Raw genomic sequence first — 22,269 nt, forward strand, 5'->3', positions numbered from 1 at the left:
ATTTATATAAATTGTTAAGTGGTTCACTGGGGAAAGTACATTTCAATTAGCATGTCACCGCTCATCATGTAGGCTTCCAGGAAGGTGTTTGGATTAAGCTGGCTGTTTAGCAATACATCAAGAGTTGGGGCTTACCTAAGAGCGTCTCTTCAAGGCCACAGGTGTCACCTGTTGTCTCGCTGGATTTTCTAAGCTTTTATTTAAAATCAAAGTAGACATTTAGAATCCTACCTTAATCTTCACCCATTAAAAAAAAAATTACTCCGTTTGAGGTCAATGAACATTTACCAAGCAACTGCTAGGTGGAAGGCACCACGCCAAATGGTGAAGAACAACCATGAGTAAGGCTTGAGTAAATCCTGGATTCTTGGAGGTTACACTCTGGGATGGTTCTTGGTGCAAATGATGGTGCTTAACCAAAAAAAAAAAAAAAAGAACTTCTTTCTGCATATGAGTTCTTTTGGAAGACATAAACTATGGTCCAAACCAAATGAAAATAAACTTTGCCTTTCCCAGTGGCTTTACAAAACAATTCTACATGCTTCAAATAAGAGATTCTCTTTACTGAGCCTCTTCCCATTCATCTTTTTAGACTGAGATTATGTTCATAAGCTGTAGATAAACCAACAACTCATCACTCAAAAGTCTTGCTGTTAGCTCTGTGTGTGTGTGTGTGTGTGTGTGTGTGTGTGTGTGTTTTCCCCTCTTCTTTTATGTACTCTGCTGCCGCCCTTAGGACAACATTGTAAATTATGAGGTTTTTTGTTGGGTTCCTTTTTTTTTTTAATGCCTCAGTATTTGCATCTCATTAGCTCATGCAGACATCTTCAAGATTGATGGTACAATTTTGTGCAGCCCAGTCCAGGGACACATTCCAATCTCTCCCCAACCTGAAGACTCTGGGAAAGACAGGACATCAAATTTGTACTCCTTTTCTACTCAGTTTAGTAGCTATTCGTCACCGCCAGTTAGTCAAGGGTGAAATAACTACCTATGGCTCAAGTTAGGGACCTCAAAATCTGGTTGGCAGCAAAAATGGGAGCAATCAGTTTCTATGGGAAATGTGAGGTGAGTGGGTGGTATGGTTAGATGGTACAGGGCAGGTCTACACCTAAAATATCTCTGACTCATGTCTGAAATTCTGCCATTTGTGATTCATGCCTTCATGTTGGGCATTGCTCTCTTCCTGGAGTTGTTTTAAAATATCCACAGTTCACAAAAGGCTAACAAAATAAATCCCTAATTCAACCAATATATATTTATTGAGACTTTTCTGTAAATCGAGCATGGCATATCAGAAAGAAATAAGTTATGGTTATGCCTTCAAGGAACTCATCATCTAGCAATGCCCGAGATGTTTCTCTCATTCTTTAGAAGACACTCCCTTGATACCCCACCCCTTTAATTACTGTTCTCCTCACTTCTTCCTTTCTTACTTAAGCTTGTTGAAGGAGAATACATTTTCATTAACTCACATCTCATGCTTTTCATTTATTCCTCACCTCCAGTCTCCTCCCCCCACCAGTCCTCTGAAACTGCCCTGGGATCTTCAAAGACCTCCTCACACCAGGTTCAAAGATTTTTTGTTTTTTCTGTCCTTATCTTATATAACCTCTCTAGAGCAGCTGACTTTACCAAACTCTTCTTTCTTAAAGCTCTCTTCTTTTGATTCTTCACACTAGCTCTTTTCCTCTGCCTTCCTTTTGAATGTTGGTGGTCCTCAGCGTTCAGTCCTTTGGGCTCTTGCCATTATTCTTACCAGCAGCTCACAATCAGGAGTGAGTATGACCTCCAGGGGACATCAGGCTTCGTCTGGAGACATTTTTGGTCATCAAACCTAGAAAGGGGGAGATTTTACTGGCCTCCAGTGAATAGTGGCCAGGGATGCTGTTAATCACCCTACAATGCACAATGTCCTCACAACAAAAACTGTGCCTTCCAAAATGTAAACAGTGTCAAGATTGAGAACTCTGTGCTGCACTATACCTGGGTGATGACATTCACACACACGTCTTCTGTTACCTTCCTCTGCAAATATTACCCTTAGTTTTGTTTTCAAATGAGATGGAGAGAACAGAAGCCCAGAGTCACACATCCAATGGACTACAGTCGCTCTACTTGGGGATCCCACAAGCACCTGAAAGTGAACATGGCCAAAATTGAGCTCATTTTCTTCTCTAACAAAACCTCTCCTAGATGATGACACCATCCTCTCTCCAGGCTTGAATCCTGGGAGTTAGCCTCAACTCTTCCCTTTTCCACCACCAAGTCCTGCTGCTTCAACTTCCTGAAAAGCTTTCAACCCCATTCTAGCCTCACCATCTCCGTGGCCACTGCCTTGGTTCAGGCCCTCCTCATTAGCACTTCCCCTCAAAATATATTTGGATCTGACCCATCTGTAGACTCATGCCCCTGCAATCCATCCTTTAAACAGCTTCCAGAAAGTTCTTCCCATACTGCCTTGTCTGAATTTTCTACCTCTTCATAGTCATCCCCACACCATCTTCATATCTAGTCATTTGTAATAATAACAATGTCTAGTGTATATTAAGCATTGTTTTTGGTGCTTCATATGAAATCTGCATTTATCTCACCTACAGAATAAGGCAGTTATGCCTGTTAAACAGATGGCAAAATTGAAACTGGGGAAAGTCAATTAACTTGACCATGGTTCCACAGCTGTTAAGTGGCAGAGATTTAAACTTATGAGTGTTTGATTTCTAACCCAACCCTCACGATGTGCATATGCTCCTGCCTCCTTTATCTTCACACTGGACAGATTCTCTTAAAAGAGGACTTATTTAACATAGAAATCTGCTTTCAGGTATAAATAGTCCTTGTTCAAAACTCTGTTACAACTCTGACTAAACTTTTTTTTTTCCAGTTGTTTGTTTAATTCAATTCAAATCAGTTCCACAAATATGTATTAAATGCATATTTGATACATGGTGAATATGTTCATATGAATATACATACATGTATACACACCTATTACATCAGTGCTTGGCACTGACGGTGTATACAACCAAAAATCCAAATCCATTGCTGTCTTGTCAATTTTGACTCATAGCGAGCCTACAGGACAGAGTAGAGCTGCCCCAGAAGGTCCAAGGAGTGGCTGGTGGATTTGAACTGCTGACCTTCTGGTTAGCAGCCTGAGCTCTTAACCACTGTACCACAATGGTATATAGTCAAGTAAACACTCAGGGAGATAAATGACTGACTCAAGTCTAGATGCAGGGATTGTGGATTCCGGTCCACAGCTTTTCCGAGGACCACTTCTCAGTTTTTCCAGGCATCGCTTTAAGCTCTTCACAGACAACCCCTGAGCCTCAGTTTTCTCCTCTATAATATAGAAATAGTAATAATTCTCTTTGCTCACTGTCTTCACTTACTCTCTTCCCATTATCTCTTGAATCCATTCCAATCAGCTTTCCATCCTCACACTCCACCAACAATGCCCTATTCAAGGCCATGCTGTTAATCCAACACTCTTCATTCTAGTTGACTTAGCAGCAGTGTTTGACCTAAAAGGGCACATGTTCCAAATGACAGAGCTATGAGATAGAGAAAAGCTGCCTTATTCACTAGACTTTACATGATTAAAAAACAAATGTTATTTTGTGTTAAGCCACTGTGATTTCAGAGTGTGTTAGAAAGAATAATAGCCTTTCAAAGATGTCCACACCCTAATTCCCTCAAACCTGTGAATGTTTCCTTACGTGCCAAAGGGATTTAGAAAATGAGCTTAAGGGTTTGGGCAGTGAGATGGGGAGATTATCCTGGGTTGTCTGGGTGGGTCCGATTTAATTGCATGAGTTCTTAAAAGTAGAGAATCTTTCCAGATAGGTTAGAGAGATGCAATGTGAGAAGAAATCAACCCATCACTGGGGGCTTTGAAGGTGGAGGAAGGGGGCCATGAGCCAAGGAATGTAGTGGCCTCTAGAAGCTGAGAATGGAGCCCTCAGCTTACAGTCAGTAAGAAAATGGGACCCTGGGTCCTCCAGCTACAAGAAACTAAAATTTTACCAGCAACCTGAATAAACAAGGAAGTGGATTTTCCCCCAGAGCCTCCAGAAAGGAACAACAGTGTGCCAGTACCATGAGACCCAACCAGACTCCTGGCCTACAAACAGAACTGATATATTTTGTGTTGTTTGAAGCTGCTAATGATGAGGTAATTCACAGGGTAAATTTGTTACTGCAGCATATTCCTGCCTATACTGACAAATACATATATGAAAAGCATTGAAGCACATAGTGAACACTCAGGAAACCTTACCTGTAACAATTATTTTTATTATATGACATAACTATCCACTGCATAAAAATATCTTCGGATATTTTGGGATAATTCTTATACTGATTAAGGTGGTTGTAAGGGCTGAAGTTCTCCTAGAATGATAAAGCTCTCTAATTTTGAGTGAAGAGAAAGTGTAGTAGCTTTTGTTATCAGCATCAGAGACAACAGGCAGAAACAGGTAACACACCCTGACACACACATATCTACATTAGGAAAAACAACTTTCTGTGGATCAAGCCTAACTCATGGTGACCCCATGCATATCAGAGTGAACTGCGCTCCACAGGGTTTTCAATGGCTAGTTCTTTTAGAAGTAGATCATCTTTCTTCTGAGCAACTCTGGATAGATTCAAACCTCCAGTCTTCTGGTTAGCAGCTGAGCATGTTAACCATTTACACCAGCCAGGGACTCTCATATCTACATAAACCAAAAAAAAAAAAAAAAAAAAACCGTTGCCATTGAGTCGATTCTGACTCATAGTGACCCTATCGGACAGAAAAGAATTGCCCCATATGGTCTCCAAGGAATGGCTGGTGGCCTTTTGGTTAGCAGCCGAGCTCTTTACCACTGCACCACCAGGGCCTCCCATATCTACATAGCCCACTCTATAGACTCTCCGATATACTCCACAGCTCTTCTGCCAGCATCAGTAACACTGGTTTTGTGTAGTATCTCCCTCTTGAGACACTTGCCTTCTGACTGGAGAAGGAGGTGTGGTCCATGGAATAAGAACTCTAGAAAGGAAGAGACCACTTTGGACAATGAATCAGGAAGATTAAGTTCAGCTTTGGGTCATTCAGTACACTTATGTTTACAAGGCACCAGCTTCTGGATTGGTATTTGTAGCAAATTTACAACTATGAGTGTGTGTGTGTTTGAGTGTTTCCTTTCACCTATGTTCAGAGAAAGACCAGAAGGAAACACATCAAAATTTAACTAGTGTTTTCCCTTGAGTGGGGCAATCAGAGAGTTTTTTTCTTTTATCTGCTTTTTTGTATTTTTCAAATTGTTTTAACACAGAATGGAAAAAGATATAATACTTTTTATTTTTAAAAGGACAAACAGAAGTCAGTGTCCACGTGGATGCTGAGAAACTCTAAGTTCTAAGTGCAGCCAGCCAGTAAGTGCTCACCAGCAATATGTTCCTTACCTATAACGATCGAAGTTAAATTCTGTTCTGATCCCCCTTATATCATATATGAAGATTTCTAGGCATAAAAAACAAAAACCCAATCCACTGTCATAGAGTTGATTCTGACTCATAGCGACCCTACAGGCAGAGAGAGGGTAAAACGCTTGCCCAAGGCAACACAGCTGGCAAGTAATGAAGACGAGCAGCCAGGCTAGGCAGGCTGTCCCTAGAACTGGCCCTGTTAGATGTTCTGCTCTGCTATATAATTCTTCAATAAATGAGTCAGCACACTTTTTGTTTTAAAAGTCTGTGATTCTAAAACAAAAATATTTCCCAAATGTTTCCTGACATTCTTTCAAAATGAACAAAGAGAAGAACCCACGTTCAGCTGCAGGGCATCCCTCAGGCATCTTCACCATGGGATGTCCCCAGGACTACGGGGACACGTCCTGAAACAGTGATATGGGAGGGCTGTGGACTGTGAAAGCTGACAGGGGCTGCTGGTGCGCACACAGGCTCCCCAGGAATTCAGGCACTAAAGTCAAGGTTTACAGTAAGTGATGAATGCCGGCCAGTGTTCTGACCTAAGCATGGGCTTTTGTGAAATGCATACTGCAACATCTTAAAAATGCTTCATGCATGAAATATGCATTTCCCTTATTTTATAATTATTTTTTTAAACACATGGACCAGGGGCTTAAACACTTCCTCCATTTTCCACAAGAGCTATAAAAAGGGGGATTGAGACAGTTTGATATGGTAACATTTTCTCACTGTACTTCCCACCACCAATCCTCCTTCCTAGACACAACAGAGCATTATGGAGGGTGAGAGGGAAATATGCCTGTCCCTTCCCATGGCTACACTGGCTTGACATGGGCCGTGTCTGTGAGGGCGGAGACCAGAACAGGCTTTTAGGGTACAAATGTTAACACTTGCCCAATAAAAAAAACCAAACCAGTTGCCACCGAGTCGATTCCAACTCATGGTCTTGCCCACTAGTGATCATCTATTAATGGAATCTGGCCAACTCTTTGAGTCAGCCAGCTGTGGTTGTTTGGAGCACAAGACCAACCCTCTTCTGGCTGGAAGAGCCTTGTTTCTCTTTAGGCTTCTGATAAATTCTCTCTTGGCTCTGTGAAAATGCTGCCAGTCTCTGCCATGCTTGGGTCTCTTGGTGCTGAGATACTTGCCCCAGATCTTCTTACCTCCCATCTGATAGTTGGCAATTCATTTCACAGCTACCAGATGCAAATGCATTTCCTTCCAGAGAGCTCCTAGTCACTACAGAAGCCTAAGTTGAGAGAGAGGGAGAAAGGGAGATAGAATTTTTTGACTTAATTTTTTGAAATTGGTTTGTCAGAATGTGAGCTAATCTGCCATGTGTTAAAGAGATCAATTCTCTCATGAAAGAAAGGCATGATCAGAGATGTGTATAAGTGGAGTCAGATCTCCAGAGTGCAATGGTTCACACGCCAGAGGAAACAATGGGCTGAAGACGTAAAAACATCACTAACTTCTTTCGTAAATAAATCTTAAAAGTCCAGGTGTACAATAAAACCAAAAAATCAAACCTGTTGCTGGGGAGTCGATTCCAACTCATAGTGACCCTATAGGACAGAGTAGAACAGCCCCACAGAGTTTCCAAGGAGCATCTGGTAGATTTGACCTGCTGACCTTTTGGTTAGCAGCCGTAGCTCTTAACCAGTACACCACCAGGGTTTCCAAGTGTGCATTAGAGAAGGAATTTTGGGTGAGGGTGGGACATCAGGCCATCAAGGTTGCTGCTTTTCTTCCCCAAAATCCTCCTTCTCGTTGAAGAACCCTTGGATTTCCTGCCCCACAGCCCTGACTTCTTGGGAGAGGTAGGACCACTACTCTCTTTCAAGGATGAAGTGATGACACTTCTTATAGCACCCTGTGCAGAACTGAAATGAACTTCCTAAGTAGTAAAATTTTAAAGGGAAATAAACTCAGAGATTCAGATCATGGCTCCCAAGATGGAACTTTCTGGCCTTCATTCAGTTTGTAGCCAACTGCTTTAGTCTCCTTCTTCTCCTCCCACCTGTTTTCTGTAGTGGGTGCTGACTTATCATTCCTCGTCCCTCCACCCCATCAACACTACCAGGGGCACTTGCCAAGATGTCTGCCTTGCTCAGGGTTTAGACCTAATAGAGCAGGGAGGGCTCAGAGATGCTGAAGTCTTCCTCTCCTGAATCCTCCATCCCAGTGCCTGGCTGAGACTCAATCCCTTCCTTGGATGACCGGCTCATGAATGACAGTCTCATTCAAAGGAGATCTTGTAGTTCTTGATATAAGAAATGCACAAAGAGTAAGAGGGTTATTTTATTGGGTGGAATTAGAGTGTGTTCTCTGTATTTGCCATAGGGAGCCAGAAACATTAGAATTTTCTGACTGCCAATTTAGAATTTTACTCATCTGGACTCTAGATTTAGCTCCTCTGTTAACTATATATATGACCCTAGCAATCTCTTCACATCGCAGAGTTAACTGCTTTTCAGTAAGATGTGGGAGTTGGACTGGATCATCCAGAAGTTTCTCTGAAGACCCTTCTCTCTGTGAGAGAAATTATGACCCTGACATAGACAATTGGCATCTATGATACGTATACAGAGGTACTAGATTTGTTCCTTTCCCTCCAGAAGATTAGAGTTCTGGATGCTTAAGATCAATGTACAGACGACTTTCTAACAAAGGCATCTGTGCTAAGGGAAAATGAGCCAGGAAACAGGGCCAAAAACTAAAAACCAAACCTGTTGCTGTCCAGTCGATTCCAACTCATAGCGACCCTATCCTCTTTCCTCCTATAAGGAAAGAGGAGGAAGATTTTTGGGAACTGGGGCAATTAGTGCTTTCTTCTGGGAGAAGGAAGCACTTAAGCAAAGAAAAATGGTAGTGTTGGTATCTTCCTAGACTCTATTCTTTTCCATTCTTATTCCAATATGTCTTAATTACTATCGTTAAAAGAATATTAAGTCTTTAAGTTGGCTTGTGAGAATGTGGAGTCCCCGTTTGTGAACCAGTTGTCATATATTAAAGAGATCATTTCTCTGATGAGAGAAAGACATGATCGGAGATGTGAATATAAAGAGGTTTTTTTTTTTTTTTAAGGTATTAAAAAAAAAAAAAAAGTCCTGATATTTGGAGGTATTATATGAATTACATCTTTGTTATTCTTCTTCATCTTTATTATTATTGGCTTTTTGTATTTCCATATACGTTATAGTGTCTTCTTGTCAATTTCCATTAAAAGACACAGCAAAAATTTTTGTTTGTATTGCCTTGAATCTACTGATCAACTTGGAGAAATCTGACATCTTTAAAATATTGAATATTTCAATCTATGCAACATGATATATCCCTCCAGTTATCTAGGTCTCCCTTGATGTCTCTCAGTTGTGTTGTAGTATTTTCTATAGAGAAATTGTATGTCATTTGTTTATTTTCTAGATGTTTCCTGGGTTTTTACACTATTGTAATTGGTACCTCTTTGAAATTTTATTTTCTAGTTATTTGTTGATAGATGCCAAAATGTAGTTAATTTTAAATATTGCGTTTGTATCTATCCACCTTAGAAAACTCACTTATGGTTTCTCTGTTCATTGTTGTGGATTTTTATACACAAAATCATGTGATCTGCAGATAATCCAATTTTGATTAATTTCCCGTCTGTGGTTGGTTGAATAATGCCTCTGAAATATGTTAAGTATTAACCCCTGGAACTTGTAAATGTTACCTTATTTGGAAGAGGGACCATGCAAATGTAATTAAGTTAAGAATATTGAGATAAGGGGGTTGCCCTTGATTGTTTGAACAGGCCCTTAATGCTATCACAAGTGTCCTTGTAAAAGGCAGGTAAAGGAAAATAACACACAGAGGAGAAGACAATGTGAAGATGGAGGCAGAGACTGAAGTGATGTAACCACAAGCCCAGGAATACCAGGGCAACCGGCAGAAGCTGAAATAGGCAAGCAACGGATTCCTCTCTAGAACCCCCAGAGGAAGCATGGTTTCAGACTTCTAGCCTCCAGAACCATGGGAGAATAAATTTCTGTTGTTTTAAGCCACCCACTTTGTGCTAATTTGTTATGATAGACCTAGGAAACTAATACTTTATCCTAAGGCCTTTTATTTCTTTTTCTTGCCTTATTGTCCTGGCTAGGACTTCCAGGACAATGCTAATAGGAGTGTGATACCAGGCATCTTTGTCTTGTTTCTGATTTCAGTGTTAAAACTTTCAATATTTCACAAATAATCATGATGTTAGCTGAAGGTTGTTTTGTAAAAAACCCCGTTAGACTATGGAAATTCTTCTCTAGTCCTGGTTTGCAAAGAATTACTTTGTGAACAGAAGTTGAATTCGAGCAAATTCTTTTTCTACGATTGTTGAGATGATGACGTGGTTTTTCTTCATTTTTCCATGAATGTGGCAAATATACCAAATGATTCTATAATGTTAAATAAACATTAATTTATGGGATAAACCCAACTTTGTCATGTTACATTATCCTATATTTCTCTGGATTTGATTTGCTAATATTTTATTGAGGAATTTTGTATCTATATTCATAAAAGAGATTGAACTGTGATTTTCTTTTCTTATAATGTTATGAAATCGTGGTCATGCCTGCCTCATAATACCAGTTGAGAAGTATGTCTTATTTTACTATTCTTTGAAATATTTCCTGTGAGACAGATTTTATTTACTCCTTAAATGTGTAGACAAAATCACAAGTAAAATTATGTTGCCATGGAGCTTTATTATAGTAGGTTTTTAATAATGGATTCAATTTAGTTAACAAAAATAGAATTATTTAGATTTTTCTTTTCTTCTTGTGTCAGTTTTCATAAGTTGTATTTTTTAAGGAATTTGTCCATTTCATTTATGTCATCAAATTTATTGGCATACAGTGGTTCATAGTATCTTCTTTTAATTATCTGTAGGATCTCTACTGATGTCGCTTTTTGCATTCCTTATATGGATAATTTATGACTTCTCTTGTTTTATCTTTTTCAGCCTTTCTATGGATTTTCAAGTTTATTAATCTTGCCAAAGCTTTTTTTACTTTGTTGGTTTTCTCTGTTATATTTTGTTTTCTATTTCATTAAGGTGTACTTTAATCTTCATTATTTTTATCCTTCCATTTTCTTTGGGTTTAATTTGACTTTTATGTCTAAATTTCTTGAGATGGACACTTAGTTCATTAAATTTTCACCTTATTCTTTTCTAGTGGATGTATTTATGACTATAAATGTCCTTCTAGGCATGAATTTAATTGCATCCCAAGTGTGTGTGCATGTGTGTGTGTGTGTGTATGCATCTGAAAGCTTTTGCTTCATATAAGAAAACATTCAAGAAAATGCGTGGCGTTTCATGCTTGTCCCCCACCCTACGGCTATCGATAATCTCTTGCATGCCTACACCACAGAGAGAGACCATCCAGTAGATTTTATTGCCCCCAGTCTTTCTTGGGAGTATGCAGTGGCAGCTCTTAGAATAGAGCTTGCAAGTGAGTGCAGACTTCTCTTGTGTCTGCGGCTATCAATTATTCTAAATTGTCACACTAGCCCACTCTTGCCCTTTAAGAATTCATTAAATTTTTAGCTGTTTTCTTTTTATCTGCTTTAGCAGACGCCATCTCTTTCTCTCATGTTCTGCTAAAGATGAAACCTCCTTGAAGAGGTTTGTCACTTTTTGAAATTTAGTTGTTTTGGTTGCCCTGTGATCTCAGATCGATCATGGGCTCAAGGAAAGTTTGATTTTGTAGACACCATCGATCATGGGCTCAAGGAAAGTTTGATTTTGTAGATGAGCCAGCTTTCTTTCACTGGCAGGTGGGGAGCTAAGTTTCCTTGTGGTTTCCTACTTTCTAAGAGTATCCACATACTCTGTGCCAGGGCCTGTTCTGAAAAGACTGGCAAAGTCCATCTTTTTGAGGAACTTATATTCTACTGGAGAGAGGAGGACAATAAACACACAGATAAGTAAATACAGAAATAGAAGGCAGAAAGATGACATACAGATAAAGTCTGATTAGTTAAAAAAGCTATAAGAAAAAATAAAGCACAGTGCAGTGACTAATAATGACCAAAAGGCTAGTTTTTAGTAATATCTGAAATGAAATCTGAGAACTAACCAGCTCTGCAAAGACGGGGAGAAGAATATTCTAGGCACAGTAAACGGACATGAACACTGCATGCATGAAGCGAGGCAGGAGTAAAGGCAGGAGTAAGCTTTATATTTTCAAAGAAACAAGGAATAGTTCATCTGGATGGACCGTGGAGAGAGTGGCAGGAGATAAGATAGGAAAAACAGGTAAGGAGCCATAATGTAGGACTTTGCCATCCAGGATAAGGAGTACAAATTTCATTCTAAGTGTATGGTGATTCACTGGAGTGGTTTGAGCAAATAAACAATTATACCATGGTGTACGATCACTTAATTAAGTATAGTACTACTAATGGTTTGGGATTACGAGGAGTTTGTTTCTGTCTATGATTAGAATCCCTAGTACACCTTGACTATTCTACTCAGAAGTTTTTAGGTGGAAAATGTGCTAGAGACTGCCTAGTCTCACCCCATCACTAGAGTTTCTTCTTCTCCCTCTCCCTGTGAGAAATACTGTCTTCTTTATTCCACAATGAACTTTTATTCGTTTCTTTTAGAAAAGGAAAAATATCAAAATTCCCCCTGTAACCTTGAACTCAGAATTCTCAGAGACCTGGACGAATCGCGTATCCCAAGAAGAAATGCCTCTGGTGGAACTGCAGCATTTTCCAGATTAACTTCACGATCCCTGGGGTCCCTCAAGGCTAGTGCTCAAAGTTCAATGATATGCATCAGATTTTAAAATGGTAGTGCATTTTTACCTTACCCCAGCCTGGAGACTTCATCGGAATGTGCATTTTCAGGAGGATTGTCCCACTTTTCTGCGCTGTGAAGGAGGAAAAAAGGCATCAGTATTTATAGATTTGATTTTCTAAATCTCTGAGACACAAATGCCAACCATCTCACCCTTTAAATGTAGCTAACAGCACTGGGAGCCATTACCAGCTATACACTGAACTCTTAGAAAATATGAGGGACAGTTTTTCAGAGAAGACATGCTTTTGAAACACCACAAAACCAGCTATAGTCATTAAAGGCCAGAGTACTAAACTCTGCTTGTCCATTTGTCTTAAAAGAATGTCTAGCTTGTCCATTTGTCTATTCTCTTTCAGCAAGTGTTTACTGAGCACCTACCACAAATCACTACTGGAGGTTCTGAGGAACACACAAAAAGTAAACACCACAGCCTCTCCCCTCAGGGAGCTCACACAATCTAAAACAGGGGGTGAAACAGGTAAAAATATTGATAGCAATAACATAGGAAGGAGTTCCTTGATGGTACAAATAGTTAACACACTTGGCTGCCAACCAGAAGGTTGGAAGTTCAAGCCTACCCAGATGCACCTCAGAGGAATGGCCTGGTGATCTACTTCTGAAAAATCAGCCATTGAAATGCAAATCAGAACTACAATAAGATACCATCTCACCCAGACTTTAATGGCACTAATCAAAAAACAGAAAATAACAAATGTTGGAGAGGTTGTGGGGAGATTGGAACTCTTATGCACTGTGGTAGAAATGTAAAATGGTACAACCATTATGAAAAATGATATGGCACCTCCTTGAAAAGCTAGAAATAGAAATACCACGTGACCCAGAAATTCCACTGTTAGGAATACATTCCAGAGAGATGAAATAAGAGCCATCACATAAATAGACATAGGGCACACATGTTCAATGAAGCTTTATTCACAATAGCAAAAAGATGGAAACAACCTAAGCACCCAACAACAGATGAATGGATAAACAAATTATGGTACACACACACAATGGAATGCTACGTAATGATAAAGAACCATGATGAATCCACAAAACATCTCACGACATGGATGACTCTGGAGAGCATTACGCTGAGTGAAATAAGTTGATCACAAAAGGAGAAATATTGTAAGAGACCACCGTTATAAAAACCCAAGAAAAGGTTTACACACAGAAAAAAAACAAAACAATATTTGATGGTTACAAGGGAGGGGATGGGGGGAAGGGGGAAATTACTAACTAGATAGTAAAGCATCAACTATCATAGAAGCTTCCTAGATACATCCAAACACCTTGAGGGACCAAGTTACTGGGGCTGAGGGCTGGGGACCATGGTCTCAAGGGACATCCAGGTCATTTGGCGTAAGATAGTTCATAAAGAAAAATGCTCTACATCCTACTTTGGTGGGTGGCCTCTGGGGTCTTAAAAGCTTTCAAGCAGCCATCTAAGGCACATCTATTGGTCCTATCCCATACAGAGCAGAATGAGGAAATCCAAAGACACAAGGAAAATATTTGTTCAAAGGACTAATGCACCACATGAAACACAGACTCCATCAGCCTGAGCCCAGAACTAGACAGTACCCAGATACCACTACCAACAACTCTGACAGGGATCACAATAGAGGGTCCTTGACAGAGTGGGACAAAAAAGTAGAACAATATTTAAATTCACACACACAAAGACCAGACTTACTGGTCCGACAGAAACTGGAGGCACCCCCGAGACTAGGGTCCCCAGACACCCCGCGAACTCAGAACTGAAGCCACTACTGAAGTCCACTTTTCAGCCAAAGATTAGACAGGTCTATAAAACAAACAATAACACATGTGAGGAACTTGCTTCTTAGCTCAGTCGAGGAAACGAGGTCAAACGGGCAACATCTGCCCAAAAGCAAAGATGAGAAGGCAGGAAGGGACAGGAAAGCTAGACAAATGGACACAGGGAACCCGGGATGTAAAGGGAAAGGGGGCGAATGCTGACACAATGCAGGAATTGCAACCAATGTCACAAAACAATTTGTGTATAAATTTTTGAATGAGAAACTAATTTGTGCTGTAAAATTTCACCTAAAGCGTAATGAAATTAAATTAAAAAAAAGAAAACCCTACAGAGTACAGTTCTACTCTGACACACCCGGGGTCACCATGAGTTGGTGTTAACATGACAGCAACTCCTGGTATGACACAGGAGCCACTTTCTTGCTGCAGGCCATGAAAGGTGCTTGCCTTCTGGTCACTTACTCAAGTAACAGGATTCAGTTTTTTGCAGTGATCAGCACTGGGATATTCAGGGCTACTTCTCAGTGGGGGGGTGGGGGGGTCTCTTGGGTTAAAGGCACCATTACAGTGATAAGAGAGTTAAGAGGGAAAAGCAGGTTTTGGTGGTGGTGGGAGTTGTATGCTTGTGTATTTGAGACAGTGGAAATGTGTATGAGGTGTCTGACCTGGATCTCAGAACTAGTGCTTGTGGTATAGAATAAGACCGCAGATATAGGCCTGGAAGGCTAAGTCATGAGCTCTCAGATAGAGACGGTATGAAGTGATAACACTGAGGGTCAACCATGAAGCTTTGGGAACACTAATTCTTACATAAAATGGGTGGCCCATGGCAGAGCCCGGCCTGTATGGAGATCACAACCAGAGCCCTGATGTCATTAACACTGTCTTCAGCTAACCCTACTCCAGCCTTGTGTGGGCAGAGCACTGTGCACAACACTTATGCACCACTGACTCCTGGCTGGACATTTACATGAAGATTAGACAGGGATCCCAAGTCACTGACCTTGAACCCTTGTGCATAAAAGCATGTGTGCCAAATGTTAGCTGTTCATTGTCATTTGTTGTTAGGTCCATTGTAAGAACCTCTCCTGCTTACTTTTCACTCCTAGGTAACTTTATCCTTTCCATCCTCTGAGGAATCACCTGGGTAAACTGTCAAAACCCATAAACCTAAACTTTCTCAGGCAAGTTTTAGTTTCTGTTCTTTCTTCAATTCTAAGTAGCTATCTCAGAGGGGCCTGAGGCCCCTCAGACAGAATGTGTCTAACTGTTCTTAGGATGTAATTTAAAACGACTCCAAGAGGCAAAGTGCCTTCCCAAATCTTCTCACTGTGGGAGAAGGGGTGCGAGGGTGCTCACCAGAGCCAGGCATGAAGGGTGAGGAACCTAAGCTTGTGATAATGGTTCTGCCGACCACTTTTAAGGGATTTTATGAAAGTACCTCACGTGTGGTTCACTGATGGAACTCTCACCATCCATGCAGGAGACCTAGGTTTGATTCCTGCCAATGAGCCTTGTGCACAGCTGCCACCCATCTGTCAGTGGAGACCTGTGTGCTGCTAGGATGCTAAACAGGCTTTAGTGGAGCTTCCAGACTGGGACAGAATAGGAAGAAAGGCCTGGTGATCTACTTCAGAAAATCAATCAGTGAAAACCCTGTGAATCACAATGGGCTGATCCCCAACCAAACACAGGGATGATGCAGGACGAGGCAGCGTTTCATTGTGCATGAGTTTGCCAGGAGTCGAGGGCTGACTCAGTGGCAGCTAACAACGACAGCATGACTGACTGGCTAGGCTGGCCTTCTCCCTTGAGAACTGGGTTCTTTGCAACTCTTTGCAAAATTGACTGGGCAAAAATCTTATAAAGACTCCCCAGTGGCTTTGTGACCAAGCCAGGACTCAATCCAGGCCCCCGCACCTTTGCAATGCTCTGTGCAACTTCACTTTAAGCAGCTCAACACATTTGACATAGGGCATGTGAATTGCAGAATGGCTGAAGAGTCATTTGCTGTTTGTCTAGGTCACTGGTGGACCAGAGAAAGGAAATGGGAATTAGCAAGACAGGAAAACGTAGGAAGTGTGAGGAGAGAGCAGAAGGAGAAGCAAGAGGGGTGGAGTAATGACTGAACGGATGAACAGTCATGGAGCAGGGACCTTGGAGGGTGTTAAACCCTGACATTTGTGCTCTCCACAGTAGCTGGGAATTTGTACAGTCCTGGAGTGTGAGGCCAAGTGACCCTGTGGCCCAGGCGACAGGCTTCTGCCCACAGCTCTCTGAGGGATTGGGTAAGCCAGAGCTGCCCAGAAAGGAGGAGGAGTTGACAATGAGATTTGCCCACCTTTTTTGGTCTTGCTTTGGAGGTAGCCCAGCCAGGGAGGAGGGAAATGTGAGGGACATCTTAATGATTTGCCTGAAGAGAAGGGGAGGTCAGAAACGTTACCAGCTAACAGAATAAAACCAGTACTCTAGACTTCCCTTCGAGTCTGAGAATTGTCCAAAACAGTGAAAAATGGAACTCAGAGAACAAAAGCATTTTAAAAGGGCAGCTCTTCTCACCCATCCACCAAACCAAACCTGTTGCAGTCAAATCAATTCTGACTCACAGCGACCCCGTGTGTTACAGAGTAGAGCTGAGCTCCATAAGATTTTCTGGACTGTAATATTCATGGAAGCAGATTGCCAGGACTTTCTTCTATGGCACTGCTGGGTGGTTTCACAAACTACCAGTCTTTCAGTTGGTAACCAAGTGCAAACCATTTGCACCAACCAGGGACCTCACCTATTCACAGACTATGGGAAATAAGATGTTTTGAAGTCCTTCTAGAGGGTTGTTTCTAGAATTGTGGGCCTCTGACACACACATTTCTTCAGATCAACAGGCTGCCCTCATTGCAACCCAGACAATGGGATCATCTGGCACTATGAGAGTCCAACAGGAAGGGGATAACATACAGAGAAAGCAAACATGATCCAGCAGCACTGATCCTAAAATTCTCTTCACTTTCCTTCCTCCTCCAAATCCCACCCCAAAGCTACCTTTCCTCAATTTAACAAAGCGGTTTCGTTAGTAAACTTCAAGGAAAATCCTTGGTTAAGAAGTCATCTAGTGACAAAAGGACAAAGGAAAGAAACAATAACCTCTTTTAAGTGACTATTTCATACTAGGGGCTTTTATCTTTTAATTTATTAAGCCCTTACAACAGGTCCATGATGCAATATTGTGCTCATTTTACAGACGAGGAAACAGAGAGTCAGAGAGATTGTAGCTTGCTCAAGCCTACACAGCTAGTGAGTTGAGATCCAAGGTATTAATAAATGATCCTCTTAACTTAAGCCTGTGCCATGAAACCTAACATGAACCTAACTGCACAATTCCTGTTATCCTGGGGGCCACAAGCAAAAAGAATTATGTGACCTTCCCAGGAACTGCAGGGTGCCCACCTGGTGCACATTAACACCTTGGCTTGAAAAAGGTGCATCCTTCTAAGGACTCAAGTCTGAAATTAGAAATAAAAACCATAGATAGGCCAAGCAGTTATCATTCAGGTAGGTTGCCAAGGGGCATTTAGTGGTTTAATCTAGGGTCATTTCCTCTTTCTACTTGACAGATTTCCTTTATTTCCCTGTGCTATTTTTTTTTTATTTATTTAGTCGGAAAGCCTGGTGGTGTAGTGGTTAAGTGCTACAGCTACTAACCAAAAGGCCAGCAGTTCAAATCAGTGAGGTGCTCCTGGGAAACTCTACAGGGCAGTTCTACTCTTTCCTATAGGGTTGCTATGAGTCGGAATCGACTGGACGGCAGTGGGTTTGGTTTTTTGGGAGGTATTTATATAATCAGCCATTCACGAATTTATCTCTGAATTCAAGAAACATTGATTAATTTCTTAGTATGTTCCAGGCAAGAAGAATACAGTCCTGGAGAAACCTATGGTCTAGTAAAGAAGATAGGAAACTAGATAAATAATTTTAGGATTGTTGGTCTCTGGTCTCAGTAAAAAAATGCTTTAAGGAGTTGGGAGAGGCAAGATGGTAGCAGCAGCAAAGTCTGTAAATCCCCACTGCCTCTTCAAAAAAACAAGTAGAGGAGGCAGGGCCAAGATGGCTGACTAGGTAGACGCTACCTCGGATCCCTCTTGCAACAAAGATTCGGAAAAACAAGTGAATTGATCACATACATGACAATCTATGAACCCTGACCATCAAACACAGACCTAAGAGTTGACCTGAGTGACAGAGACTGAGAACAAACAACCACGGGGAAGCAAGACTGCTTTCAGAGCCTGAAGCCAGCATCCCAGTCAGAAAACCTTGGCACCGGGCTTTGGACTGGGCACAGGGGAGCTGAGCACAGCATCCTGAGATGGCGCAAACATGGGATGCAGCCATAGCCCCCAGAAGTGACCTTGGGGGAAGCCTAGCCAGTGCACGCAGACAGCGCAGCAACTTGGCTGACAGGAGGAGAAGACACTGGGAGGCAGCGACTGATTTTGGAGCCTGGAGTGCGGTGTCCCAGCCAGGGAACCTTGGTGCTGGGCTTTGGACTGGGAGTGGAGGAACTGACCACAGCTTCTGGGACAACACAAGCACAGGATGGGGGCCTGACCCTCGGGGGAAATCTCAACCCAGCCAATGCACACAGGCTACACACCCCTCAGGAATCTCAGATAAAAGTCATCACCAAACAAGATAAGTAACTTTGTCTATATTCCGGGGTGCTACTCTCTCCTATTTATCTGATCCCTCCCCTCCCCTTCCCAGGTGGCTTCATTAACATTGGAATTTCCTGAGCCAGAGAGTGAAGTGCTCTGCAGTTTTTCTTTCTTTTTTGATCTTTTCCTAACCCATTCTCCTGGCCTGAGAGAAGTAGCTATAAAATACCCAGGGACCAAAAATCCTTCCCTAATTGGACTAAAAATACACAACCAGCTCCAGCCAAGCATATGAGATCCACACTCTTGGGCTTTCATCCTTACAGGGAACAAGGTGGCTATTATAATGCAAGGCAATTCTGATAGGGATCTAACTGTAATTGTTTTAGCAGATTACTGGAAAGAAAATTTTCCCAGGTCTGATATCTCTGCATATTCAACAGAGCCCTCACTGACCCACAACAGGGAATTGAGGGCTGAAGCTCCCCCCACACCACCTACCCTCCTGCCGTAGGGGTCTAAGGAGGGTGACACCTACCAATCTGTGGAGGTACTTGCATTGGGGGCCTAAGGTGCACCTGCAGAGCCCACCCACCAAGGTGCTTTAGGAATAGAGACACACGTACCTCACTGACACTTGGGGGAAGCCTATAAGCATCCTGCCCCCCGCCCCGGAGTGTGACCCCCTGGTGCTACTAGAATCTGGTGCACACAACTATCACCACTACTTCTCTAGGTGGATAGGTGACAGGGTGCATCACACACTTGATGACCCAAAATCAGATTCTACTCAAGAATAGTGAATGGACTCAGGCATATATATCTGGTAACAGCCCAAACCAGCTGGTAATAGGCCATAAGTAAGTCAAGGGCTACAACAATCAAGACAGCACAATCTAGTAGCCCATCCATGTATATTGAAAGAAAACAAAACAAGAAAATATTCAGTGAGAAAATATAAAATAAATCACTACAATATCTTAGTGATGGCTCGGAGACGGCAGTCGATATCCAACCACATAAAGAAGCAGACCATGACTGCTTCTACAACCCCCCAAACAAAAGAATCAAAATCTTTCCCAAATGAAGATACAATCCTGGAATTATCAGATACAGAATATAAAAAACTAATTTACAGAATGCTTCAAGACATCAGGGATGACCTCAGAAATGAAATAAGGCAATCTGCAGAAAAAGCCAAGGAACACACTGATAAAACAGTTGAAGAACTCAAAAAGATTATTCAAGAACATAGTGGAAAAATTAATAAGTTGCAAGAATCCATAGAGAGACAGCATGTAGAGATCCAAAAGATTAACAGTAAAATTACAGAATTAGACAACGCAACAGGAAGTCAGAGGAGCAGACTCGAGCAATTAGAATGCAGAGTGGGAAATCTGGAAGACCAGGGAATTAACACCAACGTAGCTGAAAAAAAATCAGATAAAAGAATTAAAAAAAAATGAAGAAACCCTAAGAATCATGTGGGACTCTATCAAGATGGATAGATATCAAGAAGGATAACTTGCGTGTGATTGGAGTCCCAGAACAGGGAGGGATAACAGAAAACACAGAGAGAATAGTTGAAGATCTGCTTACAGAAAACTTCCCTGACATCATGAAAGACGAAAGGATATCTATCCAAGATGCTCATCGAACCCCATTTAAGATTGATCCAAAAAGAAAAACACCAAGACATACTGTCATCAAACTTGCCAAAACCAAAGATAAAGAGAAAATTTTAAAAGCAGCCAGGGATAAAAGAAAGTTCTCCGACAAAGGAGAATCAATAAGTTTGGACTACTCAGCAGAAACCATGCAGTCATATACAGAGCACTGAAGGAGAAAAACTGCCAGCCAAGGATCATATATCCAGCAAAACTCTCTCTCAAATATGAAGGTGAAATTAAAACATTTACAGATAAACATAAGCTTAGAGAATTTGCAAAAACCAAACCAAAGCTATAAGAAATACTAAAGGAAATTGTTTGGTCAGAAAACCAATAATATCAGATACCAGCACAACACAAGGTCACAGAACAGAACATCCCGATATCAATTCAAATGGGAAATCACAAAAACAAATTAAGATTAATTTTAAAAAGAAAAAAAAACGCTCAAGACAGGGAATCATTGAAGTCAATATGTAAAAGATCACAATAATCAAAAAGAGGGACTAAATACAGGTGGCATAGAACTGCCATATGGAGAGGGATACAAGGCGATATAGGACAATACAAGTTAGGTTTTTACTTAGAAAAATAGGGGTAAATATTAAGGTAACCACAAAGAGGTATAACAATTCCATAACTCAAAATGAAAACCAAGAAAAACGTAACGACTCAGCAAACATAAAGTCAAATACTATGAAAATGAGGAACACACAATTTACAAAGAAAAAAGTCTCAGCACAAAAAAGTAAGTGGAAAAATGAAATTGTCAACAACACACACAAAAAGGCATCAAAATGATAGCACTAAACACATAAAAAAAAAAAAACACATACTTATCTATACTTACGCTGAATGTAAATGGATTAAATGCTCCAATAACGAGACAGAGAATCTCAGACTGGATAAAGAAACACGATCCGTCTATATGCTGCCTACAAGAGACATACCTTAGACTTAGAGACACAAACAAACTAAAACTCAAAGGATGGAAAAAAATAACCGAAAAAGAGCAGGAGTAGCAATACTAATTTCTGACAAAATAGACTTTAAAATTAAATCCACCACAAAGGATCTTTTAAAGAAGGACACTACATAATGATAAAAGGGGCAATTGACCAGGAAGATATAACCATATTAAATATTTATGCACCCAATGACAGGGCTGCAAGATACATAAAACAAACTTTAACCGAACTGAAAAGTGAGATAGACACCTCCACAATTATAGTAGCAGACATCAACACACCACTTTCGGAGAAGGACAGGACATCCAGTAAGAAGCTCAACAGAGACACGGAAGACCTAATTACAACAATCAGCCAACTTGACCTCATTGACTTATACAGAACTCTCCACCCAACTACTGCAAAGTATACTTTTTTTTCTAGCGCACATGGAACATTCTCCAGAATAGACCACATATAGGTCATAAAAGAAACGTTTGCAGAATCCAAAATATCAAAATATTACAAAGCATCTTCTCAGGCCACAAGGCCATAAAAGTGGAAATCAATAACAGAAAAATTAGAGAAAAGAAATCAAATACTTCGAAACTGAACAATACCCTCCTGAAAAAAGACTGGGTTATAGAAGACATTAAGGAAGGAATAAGGAAATTCATAGAATGCAACCAGAATGAAAATACTTCGTATCAAAACCTCTGGGACACAGCAAAAGCAGTGCTCAGAGGCCAATTTATATCGATAAATGCACACATACATAAAGAAGAAAGAGCCAAAATCAGAGAACTGTCCCTACAACTTGAACAAATAGAAAGTGAGCAACAAAAGAATCCATCAGGCACCAGAAGAAAACAAATAATAAAAATTAGAGCTGA

This window comes from Elephas maximus, chromosome 6 (genome assembly GCF_024166365.1).
Source record: "Elephas maximus indicus isolate mEleMax1 chromosome 6, mEleMax1 primary haplotype, whole genome shotgun sequence".
Lineage (NCBI taxonomy): Eukaryota > Metazoa > Chordata > Mammalia > Proboscidea > Elephantidae > Elephas > Elephas maximus.